The 18,806-nt window shown below is 41.3% G+C and overlaps 2 long non-coding RNA genes across 4 annotated transcripts in view; one reads left to right on the forward strand and one right to left on the reverse strand.

Moving 5' to 3' along the window:
- The window catches only part of LOC138749309 (uncharacterized), a 120,786-nt gene extending 107,001 nt beyond the window's left edge, over positions 1 to 13,785 (reverse strand). For 2 of the 3 annotated variants that reach the window (XR_011348560.1, XR_011348559.1), the window contains exons 1-2: positions 13,689 to 13,785; positions 4,626 to 4,749 (exon numbers count right to left, since the gene is read on the reverse strand). This is a non-coding gene — a long non-coding RNA (uncharacterized lncRNA). Of the gene's footprint in view, positions 1 to 4,552; positions 4,750 to 13,688 lie in introns of those variants that run through there. The other variant, XR_011348558.1, reaches the window with a different exon arrangement.
- LOC138749303 (uncharacterized) lies at positions 13,703 to 15,541 on the forward strand. The gene is made up of 2 exons (XR_011348552.1): positions 13,703 to 13,951; positions 15,447 to 15,541. It is a non-coding gene; the product is annotated as an uncharacterized lncRNA (long non-coding RNA).
- Positions 15,542 to 18,806: the final 3,265 nt, after the last annotated feature.

Here is an 18,806-nt window from a genome sequence, read left to right on the forward strand (position 1 = left end):
AATGATTTTCTCTTTAAGCAGTCGCTGGGTTTCAGTCCTAATAAATTTACGGTCCCCTGCACTGTATCACCAGCTCTTTGTGGCTATCGGCTTACAGTTGAGAGGTAGGATCTGAAACGGAGGGGGTGGGGGTGTGGTTTGATATTCATAGAGAGACCGCATGTAGTGTCTGGCTTTTGGGACCTTCCATTCTGCACTGTGATGGGGGGTGGCCTGAGTACTCCATGGTCATGTTTTTAAGGTGACACAGGAAGTCTAGGCCCAGCAACACAGAAGCACACAAATCCTCCAATACATAAAATCAGAACTTACAAAGTTCCCCCTTTTACAGTTAAGTGTTCTGTACAATACCCTGAACAGTCACTGAATAAAATTGCAACACTAGATAAATACAGTAGTCTGTTGGGTAAACCTTTAAGTTGAACTGCTGAGCAATCACAGAGTTTATAAATCTCTCAGTTGAGCCAGTGTTTATTAAGCAAAATATCAGATGATTGTTTACCCACACCTCTATTGTTGGGTTGTTCAATTGGTGGGGTTTTGCCTGGTTGAGGACAACTGATGCCTGATGCCAGTGCTCTGGAGGCTGCATTGCTCTCCCTGTCAATGTCGTCTTGATCCAAGGGCCGTGAAAATTGCCATGATGGCTGCCATTTCCGCCATTGTTTCTCTTCTGGATTTCCTTGATGCTTCACTTCCTGATGTGGTTCCCACCACAAGGTGCAGCAAGATGGTGGCATTGAGCATCATGGAGAGGCAAAGACCCGCTTAAGCATGGATTTACAACGGTTCGTGGATCTCACATATGGTCGCCTTCCTGGGGTTCCCTTGGCCCATCAGACTTCCACCCAGTGTCCCCTCTTATCACATTATGAACACACAGAATCCTTTGAGGGGCATATGGCGTGTTTTTTTTTGCTTGTCCACAGAAGTAGCATCCCTGGTTGTGAGTGGTCATAGTGGTCAGTACTGGGGACAGCTGCACTCCGCAGGCCTGGTCTTCCAAGAAGGCACTGCTTTCATTAGAGAGGTTTTCCATTCCCAGTTGGACCTATTCAAGAGATTTGCCATATCAAGGGTACTGGCAAGGTCCTTCTTCAGGTACCTCGATCTCACTCCTATCGTGAGTTTATCCAAGACTTCCTCTTCTTCTCTCACCTAGGCTGAGACTACTTCATAGTGGCACTTTCTTGTTGTTGTCCATAGTTCCAGAACACAGTCATCCAGCAATTCACCTGGTCATTGCTGACATTGAGAAAATCAGTGTCTCACCAGCACGTCATTCTGAGGCCTCATGTAGTGGGCCTTCAGGCCTTCGATGGCTGTCTCATTCACCGCACAGTCCCTGTTAACTGCGTATCCCTTGGGACTCGGGAGAGGAGGGCCAATCTCCAGAAGCTGTTGGAGTGGAAGACATCTTGGGTGGCCATTAGGTAAGACTGGAAGCACTCCAAGCAGTAGATGAATTCTTATGGGGCCTCTGGGGACAGACAGTCAACCTGGAGCATGCCAGGTTTCAAAAGAGCTTCCATCCCTTTTTCAAACGTAAGCTAATAAAATTGTAATGTGATTGATAGTACTCAGAGATTTGTGTGGAGTTCAACCATGCTTTTATTAGCTTACAATTAATGGCTGGTATCTCCAATGGTTTTCAAGTAAGTTGGAGGTAAGACAGGAAAACAGGGTTTATATTGGGACTGATGGGGGTGGAGCCAAGAGAAGGAGATGTTCATCTAATCTACCCATAGACAGTGAATTCCAGTTCACTGCACATGTTGACCATCCCTAATCAGTCCCAGGCTATCTATCCAAATACTTGTATATACAATTCCTAAGAATGCCTTCCAATAACTTACCTACTACTGATGTCAGGATCACTGGTCTATGATTTCCAGGGTTATTTTAGGAGCCTTTTTTTTAAACAATGTGAGCTACCCTCCAATCCTGTGGCACCACACCCAATGCTAAGGACATTTTAAATATTACCAGAGCCCCTGCAATTTCTACACTAGTTTCCTTCAAGGTCGAAGGGATTATCTCATCAGGCCTCTCCACTTCTGCTTTTTGTCCCCATTCTGCCAATTATAAGAACAATGGTTACACTTTAAAAAAAAAACCTCAATCCATTACATGTAGAGGTTCATGTATTATGTTGTTACATTTAAAATATGAACCACCCAAGAATTCTGACTTCTCAAACGCTCTTGGCTTTTGTGTGCATGCATGAATGCAGAAGTGTTACAGACACACAACAGCAATGAGTGACTACATGGAAGTCATAGAAATATAAGAAAAATTAATTTGTTTTGTTTGCACATTGTATTTTACATTTAAAATATTTCATTAATAAACTGTCAAAATATACCTGTTTATTCTCTTTAAATTTTAATTTTAAAAGTACTCCCCAAAAATCCAAACCAAACCAATCCACAAGCAGTCCGGATTTTAGGACTTTCTCTGAATTTCATTTGTAAATAACTCTTCCTTTGAATTAAACAACAATTTGTATTTTATGGAAAATGACCACTAGTGCAGCACACAGCTCTAAAATAAATAAATATTGAACCTAATGATGATTAAATGCATGACCCTGGCCTAAATAATTACTTTTTGAAATTGTTAAAGAAAATTTGGAAATTTAGAGGTGGAGTTATTTGTAAAAGAAGTTTCAATAAATCAGGTTGAATAATAGAGAAATTGGAGAGAAATGTTGATATGTATGTATATATATATATATATATATATATATATATATAAAAGTAGATCTGGAAATTTGATATAAATCCATGAGAAAGTGGTTATTGTTTGTTATTGAAACCCATTGAAGAGCAAGGCAAAAGCAAAGCCAGGGAGAAGTACATTGAGACAAATAACAACAGGATAGAGCACTCGTTCTCAACCTTTATCCTTCCACTCACATACTACTTTAAATAATTGCTATGCCATTGGTGCTCTATGATTAATAAGGGATTACTTAAGGTGGTATGAGAGTGGGAAGGTAAGGTTGAGAATCACTGCTCTAAACCCATCGAAACATAGAAACATAGAAACATAGAAGATAGGAGCAGGAGTAGGTCATTCGACCCTTCGAGCCTGCTCCGCCATTCAACGAGATCATGGCTGATCTTAAATTTCAGTACCCTGTCCCCGCCTTCTCTCCGTAACCTTTAATACCCTTATACTGAAGAAATAGATCTAATTCCCTCTTAAATATATTTAATGAACCTGCCTCTACTGCCCTCTGTGGCAATGAATTCCACAGATTCACCACCCTCTGGGTAAAGAAATTCCTCCTCATCTCGGTACTAAATGGTTTGCCTATTATCCTCAAACCATGGCCCCGGGTTCTGGATTTTCCCATCATTGGAAACATCCCATCTGCATCCATTCTGTCCAGTCCTTCCAGAATTTTATATGTCTCTATGAGATCCCCTCTCAATCCTCTAAACTCCAGCGAGTACAATCCCAATTTGCACAATCTTTCCTCATAAGTCATTCCTGCCATTTCAGGTATCAGCCTGGTGAATCGCCTCTGCACTCCCTCCATTGCAAGAACATCCTTCCTTAGATAAGGTGACCAAAACTGCACACAATACTCCAGGTGTGGTCTCACCGAGGCCCTGTACAGCTGCAGTAAGTTATCCTTGTTCCTATACTCAAACCCTCTTGATATGGAGGCCAACATACCATTTGCCTTTTTAACCGCCTGCTGTACCTGCATGCTCGCCTTCAGAGACTGGTGTACAAGTACCCCTAGGTCTCTCTGCACTTCGCCATCTCTTAATCTATTGCCATTCAAATAGTAATCTGCCCTCCGGTTTGTATTACCAAAGTGGATAACCTCACATTTATCCACATTGTAGTGCATTTGCCATGTATCTGCCCAGTCCCTCAATTTATCCAAATCACACTGGAGCTTCCTGACCCCCTCTTCCGTGCACACAACCCCTCCTAGCTTAGTGTCATCTGCAAATTTGGAGATATTACATCCAATCCCCTCATCCAGATCATTAATGTAAATTGTGAACAGCTGGGGTCCCAGTACAGATCCCTGTGGCACCCCACTGGTCACCGCCTGCCACTCAGAAAATGAGCCATTTATCCCAACTCTCTGTCTTCTACCTGCCAGCCCGTTCTCAATCCACATCAATACTTTGCCCCCAATCCCATGAGCCTTGATTTCGGAAGCCAGTCGTTTATGCTGGACCTTATCGAAGGCCTTTTGGAAGTCCAGGTACACCACATCGACTGGCTCTCCCCCATCTATTTTACCTGTTACCATCTCAAAGAAACAACCCAGTTGTTTCTGAAATATTTCGCTTGAGAAAAATTGTCATTGGCCCATTTCCTTTGGAATTATGAAACTGTGCACATAATGAGTTAATTAGGTATGATTAAAACAGTGGTTTTCAAACTTTTTATTTCCACCCACATACCATATTAAGCAATCCCTTGCTAATCATAGAGCACTTATGGCAGAGTGATGTCTTAAAGTGGTACATGAGTGGAAAGAAAAAGGTTGAGAACCTCTGGGATAAAGTGCAAGCAGAAATTTTCAATCCATTCAATATATTTATGCCATTAGAAAGATAGACATCGATGCAGATGAGAATGGTCGAAATTACCAGACTAAAATCAGCTCACAAGATCATCAACCTTTCTTATACTGGTTTGGAATTCTCTCCTTGTGGATGCTTGGAATGATGAGTAGTAGATTAATGATCACCTCCTTTGCTTGAACTATTTTCTCTTTAAGATAAACAGAACAAAATTATTTTGCAATTATTCAAAACTGCTGATTGCATACATGGTTATTATCTTCCTTTTAAATTTCCACTAAACAGATTGAAATGTGAATTACTGTATGTTATTTTGGTATATTGTCTAAAAATGTTAGACATGGTATTTCAAACTGAGAAAAATTTAAAACATTAGCTGAAATTTAAAAAAAAGATGAACTGCTGATGGACATTTCAAATCCTAGTGAAGGTAATTCTGAGTCCAATAGACAAGAACTTTACATCAGCTTCTGGCTCAGAATTGTAAGCCTCTGGTAATTTTCCCAAGATGTCAATGAAACCAGGAGTAGAGAGATGGCTTCAATGTATAGCTGTTGATGACGCATATGTGGTTAGCACTTGTGATCAAAGAAAAAATTCTCCCAGCCTTCACTTAGGCGAACTTGAAGTGAGAAATTAGTCAGCTTTCATTGCAGAAGAGACATATGGATATAGGGATAAAAGGAAAAGGATGTCTCTCCAAATTCACCATGTTTATTCACTTATTACATTTAGGAACATAATGACTTGTGAGGTTATTATCAATAGATTCATAAAAGCACAAAGCACCTTTCATATTTTTATTCATGAGTATGGTCATCAATGACAAGGCCTATGTTTATTATTCATCATTATTTGTCTCTGAAATGGAAAGACACTTGAAAGTCAACCATAGAGAGAGTGCAGAGAAGATTAGAGAGAGTGCAGAGAAGATTAGAGAGAGTGCAGAGAAGATTTACAAAAATGTTGCCTGGGTTTCAGCATCTGGAATACAACGAAAGATAGAGCAAATTAAGTCTTTATTCCTTGGATTGTAGAAGGCTGAGAGGGGATTTGATAGAGGTGTTTAAGGTAATGAGAAGGATAGATAGAGTTGATGTGGAAAGGCTTTTCCCCTTGAGAGTAGGAGAGATGGATACAAGAGGTCATGGGTTGAGAGTTGATGGGCAAAGGTTTAGGAGTAACATGAGGGGGAACTTCTTTACTCCGAGAGTGGTTACTGTGTGGAATGGGCTTCTGGGAAAGGTGGTGGAGGCAGGGTCAATTTTCTCATTTAAGAAAGAGTTGGAGAGGTATATGGATGGGAGGGGGGATGGAAGGATATGGGCAGATTGCTGGTAAGATTAGAGGAGGGTACTTGGATCAGTGCAGAATAGAAGGGCCAAATTGACCTGTTTCTGTGCTGTAATTGTTATATGTCTATTGGTCTGGAGTCACAAGGCATGAAAGGCACGAGGAGCCAATTTCATGTTCTAAAAGGATATTAGTTAACCATATATTTTTAATAACAATTTACTAATTTCTAAGTTACTATTAAGAAAACTTTGTTTAAAAATTCACTGAACTCACATTAATTTTCCCAGCTCTTATAGGAGGTCCATACCTCACAGCTCTTTGATGGTAGATCCAGGCCTCTGAAGTATCAGCCTGAATCTTATAGCAATAAGAATCTAGAGATACTTACATGAGGAGTCAGTGCACAAAACTTTAATTCAATGCACAGCAGGGATTTGTACCTTCATCCACCATACTGTTGATGTCAGCATAGTCGAGGACTTAATGGCTTTATCTATCAAATCCCAGACTGGAGAGTTTAATGTGCTTTAAATCTAAAGGAGTTCTAGTAAAATAAAGGATAAGAAGCAAATGACAGGAAGAACCCAATGTCAAGCAGCATCGATGGAGGCAAAAAAGATAGTTAATGTTTCAAGTCTCAATAAAGGTTAACTGATCTGTTTATTTTTTTGTTCCAGATCCTAGTAACTGCAGTCTCACAGGCTTCCAAAAGTAGAGCATTTCTTGTCAGGTAAACTTAGGCTGAATATGCCAGTGTTTATTGTGGATATTTGAATTATTAATGGCTCAACATATTTCATGTTGATGTAAAATGGATTATAGAGGAGGAATTCTGACACTTATTAGATAGTTTAATCTATTGTGGCAGCATGCCACTAGGCAGGCAAACCAACCCTGCTTGTAATCCATGTGGCGGGGCAGCTGGCCAAAATGGTGCTGTCGGGGTTTTCCCCTTCTTTTCAGCACCAGGCTCAGAAGCCCATGCTGGGGGACCACGTGATGCCCGAGTGACATCGGCGCCCCCCAGCACGGTTCTCAGCCAGGTCTGGGCTGGGAATATAAGTACAGCTCGGCAACCAGCAATAAACCAGTTTTCTGCTCACTGAGCTCAGTAGCAGTGTAGCTGCTGCTACAATTGGTGACCCTGACTGGTTCAAACATCTTTGAACCCAACATGAGTGAACCTGGGATCAGTGCTATAGTCATCAAGCTGCCTTTCATCTGGGTTCAGGAGTCAGAGACTTGGTTCAGCCACGCAGAGGCTCAATTTCACCTCCGCCAGATTTCGTCCGACATGACCAAATTCTACAATGTGGTCACCGCCCTGGACCAGGCCACCACCAAATGTGTGCTGCACCTCATTCAGCACCCGCCGGCTGAAGACAAATACAGGACCATCAAGCGAGCACTCACCGGATCCCTTGGACTATCCAGGTGTCAGCGTGCAATTATTTTGGGGGGTAGGAATCAAGGCAGTGGTTGTTCTGTTGAGGTGGAAGTTCAATCCTAATCATATTAAAAGCAGACCACCAAGGGAGTTGAAGGTACTCAAATCTTATCCTTTTCTTTAAATATCAGGATAGCATAAATTCAGCTTTGTTACCTCTGTTTTAGAGATTGTGGTGGTGCACCACTGGTCTACTGCAGGGGGCAACCTCTGTACCTCCAGGAGTGTAAGGGGACAGGACAACACCTGGCCGGCTGTCAATCAGTCGGCCTGAATGGATCAAGCCGCACCCGGTCGGGTGTCAGTCACCCTCCCGGATATAAGCCTGCACCGGCCTCCTGAGGCCTCACTCAGAGTTGCTGCAGCCACAGCTAGCCTGGATCTGTGGAAGTCTTTGTGGATTAAAGCCTGTTGTACTGTCTTTACCTTGTGTGTGTCTGATTCTGTCTAACACCACACCACAGAGATATACAATATTTGATGAACAAACTAATTTAACAATGTAAAGACCTGCTCAAGATCTATACAGACTTGGTACATTGGTCAAGAATGTTTCTGGAGAGGTCCAAAGGTAAGTTTCCATTCATTAAGAGAGTGAAGCTTCAGTGCTCATTTCTGACTGGTGTTTCTTCAAATAATTGACAAATTGCAATGCAGTTTTGTAAAAAATGACTGGTATTTCCAATCTAATCCAAACATTCTCAACATTTGGAAAGCACCAAACAAAAGATCAAATAACCTTTCAGAAATAACAATTTTGGTGTAGTTCGAAGAAATAAGAGAGCTTCCCCTGCCACTGAAAACAGCCCACTGGACACTAATTTCCTCCGTCCTTCTGCCACTTGGGAGTATGCAGCAGTTTCTACTTTCGATCACTAATGCACAACGCACCCATGTCAACACAATTATCTAATCCAATTCTGGTGTAAAGGTTGTTAAGTATCCCAGCATTTCTGGAGAGAGTGAGGGGGGTGGGGGAAAGAGAGAGGGGGAGGGGAAGAGATCTGTAAATAAGACGAGGAACAGTTTCAGCTCTGTGCATTGGCCTTGGACACACAAACACCAGTGGATAAGTGCCTCAGTAGTGATGTGTTCTGTGCACATGGTGGTTGAGTGAATGGCAGCTGGAATAAATGGCTTTAGTGTCATAATTGTTCTGTGCTCAGTGTAGGGAAACTCCAGAGGACTATTAAGGAGGAGCTCAGAGTTCAAAACTCAGATAAACTACGTCCTGTTGGAGTGAATCTGGCCAGTTCATCCAACATGGGTAGTATTATGAGCCCAAGTTGTACACTTTTATAATTTTATAAGAAAAAAGAAGTTAGAACAGTAACTCAAAATAAACTTGTTGGCAGGAGGTCTGATGACTAGTTGATATGTGTGCAAATAAAGGTTAGGTTGTACTAAGCCTTGATTTGAAGCCATTTTGTTGAGTAAAAGGTCAGAGTAATAAGTCATCATTATCCTTTCACAACCTCTCCAATAGATCATTCATCATTTCTATGCTTTGTGGGGTTTTTTTTTAATGATTTTATTGATATCATAACTTGGATTAAAATTTTGCTCAAGTCAGAGTTTACTGGATTGGTGATTGGTCTCTTTTCAGTCAATCATATCCCATGTGTTTCTGATTTTTCCTTGTCCTTCACCCTGTCCAACACCAAACTCCTCCTGACTAGTCTGGCTCAGGCAAAATGTTCTTACCAGTGAATTGTTCCTCTTTTTCAGCTTCTGCACTGTCCAACTACTCATTCTCAGTGATTTCAATCTGCAATTCTGCACACAAAGATTCCCTGCACGCTAAACTTTTTAACTGCTAAACTACACATTTTTAACACACAAGCTGTTACACAATATTTCTAGCTTCTGCTTCCAACCTCATCACCTTTAGTCATTGTTTAAACCCTTGATAACATGCATCAAATTGAACCATGTGACCAATTAATCTTCATTTATTGTTGCATCATGAATATTAAACCGATTGAAATGAATCAATTGGCTGTCAGGGAGTTGGCATGAAGAAAAAGTAAATATTGCATCCTCTCGGCAAGGTTTTCAGTTTAGCTCATTTACCAGTTCCGCTTCAGCATCTTCGAGACCTCTTCTGATATATTAAACTCCAGCCATTTTCTTGTAGCGGGTTGTGCCCTGCTCTTCCCAACATTTCCACCCACTTGCATCATCTTCAGCAACAGTTCCAACTTATTCATTGGCTTTTCATCAGCTATAATACTCCTCCAACTAGTTCAAATCCTTCCACATCACCTTTTCTGCCCATGTCTCAGCAACATTCTTACTCTTTTCCATTCCACAGTTAAGTGTGTTTAGAACACATTTTTTGTTTGATTTTTACACATGCAAGAGTACCCACACACGTGCGCATGTATCCACATACACGCACACACAACAGGTGAACTTTGTTTGACACGTAATCAACAGAGGGTCCCTTCTATCAAGGCATTGCTCAGAATGGCACTGGAATAACCACTAGGCTATGAGTTTATGTCTACAATTGGACAGATTAAACAAGACTAGTCTTCTCATATTAAATGTCCATGTTACTTATGTAAATCAGACTGACAGCACACATTAGTAGAATGGATGCAATTTCTGTAAATTGTCTTTCAGTTAAACCCATATTTAAAATCTTTCTATATTACTGTGAATAATTTAAAATTAATTTTTGTGATTTTGAAAAGATGGACTGCTATAATTTTTCTGCCTGTTTGAAAATCATTAGGCATTAATACTTCACCGCAATTATGTAATTCAGAAAATAGAAAAATGTAAGTGGATCTTATTTGAAAGTTAGAGTATTCAGTCATTTTGCATGACTCAAAATACAAGTATGCACTTTCAACCAATTTAACAACAAAAAGTACATCAGTCTTAGTGTGTTTTCGTTAAATCTACAACATCCATTTACCATGTTGCATTTAAAAGCCTGTGAGCGCAGAGGTCTCTCAAGTATAGCAGCTCAGAGAATAGAGTTAGATTGGCTTTTTTTTGTTGTACTGAGATTGGGTCTGCTGTGAATTTGTTAATTAAGAGGATTTTAAAGCCACTGTGAAGTAAATGCTAGATTGAACAATATTCTAAAAGGCAACTAAATATGAGAAGGATGCCCCTCAATCCCTCTCAGCTGATGGAGACAACAAACATATGAAGAAAGGCAATGTACCGGTAATTATTCTGCTCCTTGCATTATTTTTTTTATTGTGGCAACCTGGTAAAGATCATGTCCTCCAATGTGCTGCACCAGGCTAATATCCTGAATATGTCTGAGATTATCTGATCCTGGAAGCTAGGCAGGCTCAGGACTGATCAGAACCTGGAGGGGAGACTGTCTCAGAACACCAGGTGCTGTACGTTTCTGTAAGGGGTGCTTTGGACCAAAGTGGCAACTCTCTCTCTGCCTCATGGTAGACAAAAGTTAATGAATTTAATGCATGTTACATTCCAAATGTGGTATTACGTGACAATGACCTGTGTGGCAGCTCACCACAAGGCAGGCGAACCGGCCCCGCTTGTAAACCAAGCGGTGGGGCAGCCAGCCAAAATGGCACCATCAGGAAATTCCCTTCCTTCCAGCTCGGGGCACAGAAACCCACGCTTGGGGACCACGTGACGCCCGGATGACGTCAGCACCCTCCAGCGCGGTTCTCAGCCAGGTCCGGGCTGGGAGATTAAGTGCAGCCCAGCAGCCTACAATAAACTAGTTTGCTCACTGAGCTCAACCCGTCTGGTTACGTGTGTTATTGCAGGAGCAGTGTAGCCACAAGTACACCTTTAACTTTACCTCTAAATGGATGTGGTGGGGCCAGTACTGCGCACACTGCACTCCACCTAAAAGCTCCTTTGCGCACGCCCGAGGACAGGTCCACGTCCTCCCCCTCCATGTCCTCCCCCTCAAAAGATGCTCACAAACTCAAGCTAGCATGCTGGAACATCAGAACCATGCTAGACAAGGCTGACAGCCACCAACCTGAATGTCGGTTTGTCCTCATCGCACATGAACTCCTCAGACTTGACATCGACATAGCCGCTCTCAGTGAAGTCCGCCTTGCAGATGTAGGCAGCCTCCAAGAACGCGGTGCGGGCTACACACTCTACTTGTCTGGCAAGCCTATGGATGAACGACGCCTATCTGGTGTAGGCTTAATGGTCAAGAACTCCATTGCTTCCAAACTCGAAAACCTCCCGACAGGCCACTCGGACCAGATCATGTCCATGCGACTCCCCCTTCAAAACAAGCATCGCATCACCCTCATCAGGGTCTATACTCCAACCCTCCAGGCGGAACCAGCAGAAAAGGACAAGTTCTACACTGATCTGCGCAACCTCATTCAACGCACCCCTACAGCCAACAAGGTTGTCATCCTTGGCGACTTCAATGCTCGCATCGGCAAAGACTCATAAATTTGGCCAGGAATCCTGGCCAAGCATGGTGTTGGCAAGCGCAACGACAACGGGCGCCTCCTGTTGGAGCTCTGCGCAGAACAGCGGCTTGTCATTACAAACACCCTTTTTCAGCAGAGGGACAGCCTGAAAACTACCTGAATGCATCCCCGATCCAAACATTGGCACCTCCTGGACTACGTCCTGGTAAGAGAAAGAGACAAACGAGATGTGCTCCACACCAGGGTCATGCCCAGCGCAGAATGCCACACTGACCACCGGCTGGTTCACTGCAAGCTCAACCTTCACTTCAAGCCAAAGTCCAGGAACAGTAAAGCCCCCAGAAAGAGGTTCAATGTTGGAAACTTGCAGTCAGACGAAGTGAGAGGAAACTTCCAGGCAAACCTCAAAGCAAAGCTCGAGGATGCAATCCGCCTCACGGACTCGTCCCCTGAAACTCTCTGGGATCAGCTGAAGACTACCATACTGCAATCCACTGAAGAGGTACTGGGCTTCTCCTCCAGGAAAAACAAGGACTGGTTCGACGAAAACAATGAGGAAATCCAGGAGCTGCTGGCAAAGAAGCGAGCTGCCCACCAGGCTCACCAGGTTCACCAAATGGATGGAACCTACACTGAAGTTTGGGTAGCAATACTTGGTCAATGAAAGAATGAGTTCCCTAAAAATAGCAAAACAGATAGACAGGTGGGAGAGAAAGGTATCTGTCATGGTTGCCTTCATTAGTCAGGGCATTAAGTTGGGAGTTCAGTGAACCCCATAAACCAGCAGCAATAGAAAGACACCAAAGCAATGGTTTCTTAAAAAAAAATAGTCTAATTCTCTAAATATAGAACAATGAGATCAACACTCAACTTATCAACACTAAGTTATTTACACAATGCCTCCCCCCCCCCCCCCCCTGTAATGATGAGGTTGTATGTACAGGCTGGCCCACCCTTCTGATGACATCCTATCCTAGACTCCTCCCATATGACCCAGGCCATAAAGGTCGAGTCCCCTCTCCCTCCCCTCATTTTCCCTAGCCTTGACCCGGGCCAGCAATCTCTTGTATAATAAAGTCTATCGTTCCCCTCAGTCTTTGTCCTTGTGATTATTGGGGTAAGTGGTAGTGCCCTACACCTCCCCCCAACCTAATCTGACCAGAAGTGAGTGTAATGTGTTTTCAAAAAAGTCCTTTTTGACTGGCCAAGGCTACAGTGTCCAGTAATCTTCAATCCTGTGCACAAAATCAAACAGTCATTACATTCAAGCAAACTTCAGTGTGTTATTTAGAATTACCAGGCAGGAAAGTTGTGGATGGTTACAGAGAGATGGTTGTTGCTTGTCGGACACTCGAGTGTCTTCCAGAACAAATGTCTTCTTTCCAGGTTCTTCTCCTCTTCACGACACTGGGAAGACTAGCCGCTACTCCTGATTTCCACAGAGAGTACCCTCAGGCTACCATATCAGAACTCTGCCCAGTCTTGAAAACAGGAAGCCTTTCAGCAGGCTCTTCTGTCCAGCCCCATCTCAGACTGCCTCCTGCTGACACTTTCTCTCTTGTTCTCTGCCATGCCCCTCCTGAATTTCCAGGCACAGATTTTTTTTTTGTTTCAGTTTGCAAATGTTGCAATTTCGAGGCTTTACAAAAAAACACATGGCCCCAACTCTCTGCAAACGTCTCAGTTTCTGGGGTGGGTTTGCACATGTTGCTGAAGCCTAGAACCTGCTTGCACCTGCCCTCAAAATTTGCAAGGCTGTATCTGTGAAATGCATGCAACCTAACAGCTAACCTAATTTTAATCCCTCTTATAACCATCTATTTAATTAACCCATTGCGTCACAATATTTAATTAACCCATTGCATCACAATATTTAATTAACCCATTTCGTCACAATATTTAATTAACCCATTGCGTCACAGTACTTAATTAACCCATTGTGTCACAATATTTAATTAACCCATTGCATCACAATATTTAATTTACCCATTGCATCACGGGGTCATCATGTTACAGCTGCACCCATTGTTGGCAAGCCCAGATTTGCAGTATTGTGGGCAGTTCAAATCACCCAACTACAGGTTATTGAGCTGGAAAGGGTGCATAAAATATTCACAAAGATTTATTATGACCTGAGGGCTCAAGTTATAAGGAGAGTTTAAAATTGCCTGGGACAGCGGTTTTCAAACTTTTGTTGCTATAAGGACCACCTGACTTCTGCCCTCACTTCTGCCCACTTTGTTGCCAAAGTAATATTGCACCATTTCTCGATGTGTCCATGTTAATTTAATTAGTCACATTTTTAGTTGTTTTTATCATGGTTTATGTTTTAACTTTCTACATATATACTATCAATGTTTATTGACAAAACAGATATGATTATCAAGCTTTTGTTACAATTATTTGTCAAAAAAAATCTATTTCTAAAATTCCAAGAGTTATATCTAAAAAACAAACAATTTCCAGAGGAAATTAATATCTATATTGTGATAAGCATATCAAATAATATAAGAAAACACTCATTTTATTGTAATTTATGAAGTGTTCGCTTTCACTTAACAGCCATTCATAAATACATGGTCTATTGTTTATGATTAATTTAATTCAATAGTGTGGTCTGTTTCCTTGAGCATTGAAGGTTATTTTTCTGCTCAAAATCAGTCATGCAAATCTGTCTTCAGTGGGTTGAAAAGTCTCCAGGGCCCATTGGTTTGGAACCACTGGCCTAGAACTTTTTTCCCTGGACAATAGAGGCTGACCTCACAAAGGTATATAAAACCATGAGTGGGATGGAGGAGGTCAATTGTCACACCTTTTTTTTTCATTCGAATGAAGGGCCCAGGCCCGAATCTTTAGTTACACTTTATTTGTATGGATGCTGTGCAACCTTCTAAGATTCTCCAGCACTTTTGTGACCCCAGTATCTGCAGACTTTCTTGAACTGAAGAGAGAGGGGAAAAAAATGTAAAATGACCTAAAGGACAACTTTTTTCACATGGATTATGGTGATGGATATTGAATTAGCTGTCAGAAAAAGATCTAGAGAAGAACAATTGTGACATTTAGAAGACATTTAGACAGATATTTGGATAGGAAAGGTTTGAAGCAGTCATAATCAGGAAAGTGGAACTAACTTGGAAGGACAACACAGTCAGCAAGAAATAGTCAGGCCAATAGCTTCATTTCAATGCTGTATGGTTCTAAGGTTCTATTATGTGAATACATGGCTTGCAATGTTGGTAAAAATGTATGAATGACACTGGTACAAGTAGTCATGATTTTTAAAAAATCTTTCTTGTTTTGAATCACTCTTCCTTCAAGACTAGATGCAATAGACAGCTTGCTGCAGACAGCTCTTTGAATATAACAATTATGAATATTGCAAGACAAAAAAACCTGATTTCATACAATTGATCACTAAACACGAGAAAGTAATTGTATGCAGCATCTCACACTCTTTACGTGAGTTTTGCTTTATTCACTGACTCAGACAATGAAATTGAAGAGAAGTTACTCAATACTGGATGTTTATTCAATCAGCTGTATTCTTTAGATTTTTAAAGAACAGCTGGAAAGTGTTTGGTCATGTTTATTCTCTGAAAAATATATCATCAATGAAGTTTTAATTATCTGAACTCTCTGGTAATCCAGTTATGACAGTATACTGTATTATTTTATATATAATACATCACATCTAATTAACACCTTTTGTTGGTCTGATATATTCTGCTTCTGCCTTTGCAGATTTTTCTTGAAGAAGGGCTCAGACCTGAAACATCGGCAATATATTTTTGTCAACAAAATCCTAGATGCTAAATAAACCAGATGAGTTCCTCCGACATTTCAGTATTTTTACTACAGTATCTTATGTTATGCAGCAAAATGCTTCCATTTTTTGTGCTTTAGAGGATCAGTTTCAAAGAAACCGTTGATCATGAATCAATTATGGAAGTATCAAGAGAAATAGCCAAATGTGTGGTTAAAGAGGTGACTTTTAAGGAGCACCTCAAAGATAAAAGAGAAACATGCAGTCAAATGGGGGTTAAGTATAGAGTTCCAAAGCTCAGTATCTTAGCATCTGATGTTACGAGCCCAAAGGACCCCAAAACCCAGGAGAAATAGGTATTCATCACGACAAATGGTTACTTAAGCAACAGTTATTTTTCAATTATCTTTAAATATGAAAACAGAATCAAACTTTAATTTATCTCTATTAACTTAACAAAACCCAACTTAACCCCCTTTCAATTCTAAGTGCACGTGTATGTGATGTGTGTATGTAAATGTAAGAAAAGTTCTTTGGTTCACAGTTCAATCTCACTTCTCATTCTTCCACATTCTCTGGTTGCAGGCAATTCTTATACTGTGCATAAAATTTATCATGCATAAAGTTCACAAGGCTTTGGTGCTTGAAAGGTACATGTTTACCACTCAGGAAGGTGTTGGTAGGGTTTGCAGAGAGAGATTTGTTGTTTCCAGGATTTCTACAACTGAGGTACCACCATTAGTCACCTCAATGTCTTGCGATGAAACTTGCCACATCAGGGTTCTCCAGATGATAACCTCTTTCTTTCAGGCTACCGCAGAGTTCCTTTCTGTTTCCCATATTCCAAGAGAGACATCTGACAGCTCACACTTCCAGCCATCTGCCACTCTGGAGCTTTTCTTTATTTCCAACAAGCATCCTGGCTTGCACTGTTCAGCTGCTTTCAGTGTCACACACACTAGCTGAGAGAGCTTGTTTCACTTCTCTCTCTCTCTCTCCAAATGAAACTGCTAGAAAGCCCATGTGACTCTATCACTTACAAAAAATCCCACCTTCAACACACAACAGGAGTTCTCCTTCTGCTCCCATCTGTTGCTTTAGGTAAACAAAACCCAGGCCTGACCTTTCTGTGAGCACTCTGTAGATATTTGCAAACAGCTAGAGTGTCTCCAGACCCAAAAAATGGTCTATTCATTTTATGACATAATTTGTATTAGCACCTACTTGTGAAATGTGCATAGCATTCTCCATAGTTCAGTGAATATGATTCTTCAGTATTTCAAATAAGATCTGTTTTAAAATGTGTGTATGTATGTAACCAACTCTAATTTTACCAATTATCACCCAAATATATATTCCATTACACTGATAGCACAAGCAATGTGATAGAATGATAAGATAGAGGGATATTCAAATAGTTTGAAGTAATGGAGATATCTCGAATAATAAAAAGACTGGAGAACATTCTACAGTACTGGTTTATGGGCAGGAAGGACTTGTTACTATGTTTATGTTCAAGTTTATTCTCTTCTTATTGTACACATACAACCTGACAAAACAGCCTGTATCCAGACCATAGTGCACACACACAGACGCACTGTACACCCTACACACGAGCAACATATATATAGTGATCCAAAAATACATCAAAGTAATTTACTGGTTTCTAGAATTGTTCATCAGTCTCATTGCCTGTGGGAAGAAGCTGTTTCTCAGCCAGGTAGTCCTGTTTTTTATGTTCCTGTTTTGGCGACGAACATGTTTGTAACGGCGAACTGGCCCCACTTGTCAAGTGCAGTCAGTGGGTCAGCCGCAGCAAAGATGGTGTTGTGGGACCGTCTCTACTGATCTAGACTGGAAGGGCGCATGCACGCTTGCATCATCATTTGGCAAGTGCCGGAACGTGGGGGGCAGGACTGGAGACAGGGTTAGAGGCTGTAGCGCAGAATGCAAAATGAAGCAGTTGTGTTACTTAAGCTCTCAGCCTGTTATCTCAGTCTTTTTCACTGTACCTCTTCCTTGAAGTTAGTGTCTCAAAGATACTGCAGCTGGATGGTAAGGGTCCTCAATGATTCTCTAAGCCCTCTTTAAACATGGGTCCCTGAAGATATCGTCGATAGGGGGAAGGGAGATCCCAATGTTATTCTCAGCAGTTTTAAATCAACCTCTGTATTGACCTCCATCTGATATTTTGCAGCTACTATACCACCCTATTGTGGTCCTGTCAATCATTGTTGGGATGGTGGCTGGTAGCCTTGCCTTCCTCAACGTCCTTAGGAAGTGCAGGTGCTGCTGTATCTTCCTGACTAATGAGGAGGTGTTTTGGATCCAGGATTAGCTGTCTTTAAAATGGACACCAAGGAACTTTGTGCTCTCCCTACATTGGAGACATTTGTATGTAATGGGGAGTGGTCCTTCATCCTCCTGAAGTTCCAATCATCTCCTTTGTTTTGTCCATGGTGAGATTCAGGTTGTTGATCTTGCACCACTCTACAAGCTTTTCATCCTCCTCTCTGTAAGCCATCTCATCATTGTTGCCAATGAGGCCAACTACCATTGTGTCATTTGCATACTTGATGATTCAGTTGGAGGAGAACCGAAGAAGACAGTCGTGAGTTAGCAGTGTGAACAGCAGTGGGCTGAGCATGCAGCCGTGAGGTGCACTTGTGCTCAGTGTGATGGGGCTTGAAGTTTTGCTGCCAATCTGGACAGACTGTGGCCTTTCTTTCATGAAGATTTTTTTCAATCTCTAAATTAAAACATTAAAATATGTACAGATAAGGAAGGAGAAATCTTTGGAGGGAATTTCAAACAAAATGAGAAATTTCAATGATCTTGTTCTGTTGAATGAGGAAATTCATGGAACTTAATGTTGACTAGTTTACTTCCAAATATGCCTCAGGACACTTGGCTTTACTTAAACTAATGTGATCTTTTCATCATTATTTTTTGGACAGTTTGGAAGCAATCCAAGTGCCCGCATATCTTTCAAGTTTAATTAAGATCAGCTCTGGTTTATTTTTAAACTTCAATTCAGCCCTAATCCACAGGTTTCATTTTGGTTGAAGCGACCAACCTATGAGAAAGTCAGTTGGATAGTCGCTGTCTTTAAAGAGTTAATTTGGGGCAGAGTTCACAGCACCAATGTACAATTATAGAGAGTAAATGTTAATCCTCAGGGCATTAGATCAGTTATACAAAATAAATTTATTAAGCCTACTACTTGGAAATGTTGCAGATTTTAAGACTGTTCTAAACCCAACTGATCTCGATATAACCACATGTAACATTGTAGAGTCCTGGAGTTATACAGCAATGAAAACAGGTTCCTCAGCCAA

The sequence above is a fragment of the Narcine bancroftii genome, chromosome 1, assembly GCF_036971445.1.
Source record: "Narcine bancroftii isolate sNarBan1 chromosome 1, sNarBan1.hap1, whole genome shotgun sequence".
Classification (NCBI taxonomy): domain Eukaryota; kingdom Metazoa; phylum Chordata; class Chondrichthyes; order Torpediniformes; family Narcinidae; genus Narcine; species Narcine bancroftii.